We start from the raw sequence: 2500 nt of genomic DNA, 5'->3' as shown, positions 1-2500 counted from the left end.
TGAGGATGATGATGATGATGACGTAGATGAGGAGAAGGATAAAAATGATGATGGTGATGGTGATGAGGATGATGAAGACGTAGATGAGGATAAGGATAAAAATGAGGATGTGGATGAGGATGATGATGAGTATGATGAAGACGTAGATGAGGATAAGGATAAAAATGAGGATGAGGATGATGATGATGATGATGATGACGTAGATGAGGAGAAGGATAAAAATGAGAATGTGGATGAGGATGAGGATGAGGTTGAGGATGGTGACGATGTGGTGTTGCTTGTAATAAGGATGATGATGATGACGATGACTTTGATGATGACGATAACGATGGCGATGAATAATGGGAAAATAATTATCCCAATTTGCGTAATCAATACAACCATATATATATATATACATAAATACATATATATATACATATATACATATATACATATATATATATATATATATATATACATATATATATATATATATATATATATAATATATATACATGTACATATATTTTTTTTCTCTCTCTCTTTTTTTCTTTTTTTTTTTCTTTTTTTTTTACCATGAAATAATTCAGTTTTCAGTGAAATACTATCGTATGAAGCCTCTCAAATACCTGTGTTTCATGACAATAGCCAGCAGTCTACAACAACGCTCAATACAATAAGAAAAAAATATGGACTTAGACTTATCGTTGACATGCATAGGCTCTGAGGGCATAAACTATGCCTTTGTATATTTAGCATCTGCTTACCTGTAAGAATACTCATTTAAGCATTAAATGAGTCATTTTGACCTTTTTTTTATACAGCTTTAGCCACATATATATCACAGATGAATAAAAAACGAAATGATAGCAAAGAAGATTTTAAAAGGAAAAAAAAAGAGAGAAAAGAGGCAAAAAGAAACTTACTCTAATAATAAAAATGTCATATAACTTACATTGATTTGCGAAGAGAAGATACGTGGAGGGTTGGCAGAGGTGGTAGCGAGCCTCCCCCCCTGAGGTCACGCACTTGACCCCTTATCCTAGTAATATCAAGGAGGGAGGGAGGGAGGGGGAGGGGGGTATATGCAGAGGTGGAGAGGGGTGGAGAGAGGGGGTAAGGAGGGGGGGGAGTCCTTTACCGGAGCGGAGGGGCAGGGAGGGCAAGGGAAAGGGAAGGGGGGGGAAGGGGGAGGGGAGGGAGGTAGTCTATTGATCCCCCGTGAAGATGTATTGCTTGACAACCGCCAACACCCGATCACATGGAGGGAAGAGGCGTGAGAAGATGAGCAATATCGGCGATTGCTATTGTCCCTAAGATTCGGCGCTGTGGCCGGAGCTTTGGATATTTAGGATAAAGTCTCACTGCGGAAGGTTCGAACGCGGCGCCGGCAGAACAGCTGTGCCCGCCGCTTGCCTTATCGGTCACTCACTGCAATTTCAGCAATCCACACACGATAGGGACCTTGTTTCAGTGGCATGTTTCAGAAAACGCCTGAAGGAGATCGAGAATGTGTATGTAAATACGTTGAAATATATCCGAGAAATATGGTTTCATGCGACATGAACCCTCCTTCAAAAGAGTGGGAATTTATAGTCTCGTAAAAGGGTTTTCACTAAACACGTGATATGCTCTGAATATACATCAACTTAACACCCCCCACCCTCGGTAAACCCCCTACCCCATTCCCTACCTTTCCTGTTTCACACACACATATACATACGCATGTGTACACATACATATAAACAAGCACAGACATATATGGAAATACACACAAACAAAAAAACAAAAACAAAAAAACACAGGCAAGCCCCATTCACACAGGCATCCTGCACACATACATACATACACCCCCCTCACTCAAACACACACACACAAACAAACAAACATTCACACCCACACACCCACACCCACGCACAAACACTCACACCCACACCCACACACAAACATCCTCCCCCTCCCCCTAACACACCCAACCCCCCCTCCTCCCACCCCTCCCGATCCCCACACTCTAACACACACACACACACAGAGGGACACAGACAAAGTGGACATGCGGAATCACGGACACCAACACATGGACACCATCCTCCGCACGCTCTCTTAATCACATTCCGACGATGCCATGGGGAAAACGGCCGGCCATCATTAACCGATTGTTGTGTCCTGTACTCGAAATGGGGAATAATGCTGGCGCCTGTCCTCACTACCTCTCGTTCTTATTTCTTAGTTACTGTTTTGTATTTTTCTCTTCCCTTTTTTTTCTTTTTGGTTTGTTTGGTTTATTCCTTTTCGTTTTTTTTTTTTTATCTTGGGTTTCTCTCTTTCTTTTTTTTTATTTTTATCGGTCTCGATCTCTGTCTGTCTGTCTGTCTGTTCTTTCTCTCTCTCTCTCTCTCTCTCTCTCTCTCTCTTTCTCTCTCTCTCTCTCTCTCTCTCTCTCTCTCTCTCTCTCTCTCTCTCTCTCTCTCTCTCTCTCTTTCTCTCTCGTTTTCTCTCTCTCTCTCTCGCTATCTCG

General features: G+C 41.8%; 1 protein-coding gene across 1 annotated transcript in view; it reads right to left on the bottom strand.

The window, feature by feature from the left end:
• LOC122248984 (opioid-binding protein/cell adhesion molecule) overlaps positions 1–2500 on the bottom strand; it is a gene marked incomplete in the record, with an annotated part of 56830 nt that overhangs the window by 49072 nt on the left and 5258 nt on the right. The window contains 1 exon segment of the mRNA XM_086552875.1: positions 938–1476.

The sequence above is a fragment of the Penaeus japonicus genome, unplaced genomic scaffold (assembly GCF_977035675.1).
Source record: "Penaeus japonicus unplaced genomic scaffold, GWHDUDI00000001_assembly GWHDUDI00000027, whole genome shotgun sequence".
NCBI classification, from domain to species: Eukaryota; Metazoa; Arthropoda; class Malacostraca; order Decapoda; family Penaeidae; genus Penaeus; species Penaeus japonicus.
The sequence above is the reverse complement of the archived record's forward strand: the minus strand, read 5'-3'. Positions and strand labels throughout refer to the sequence as shown.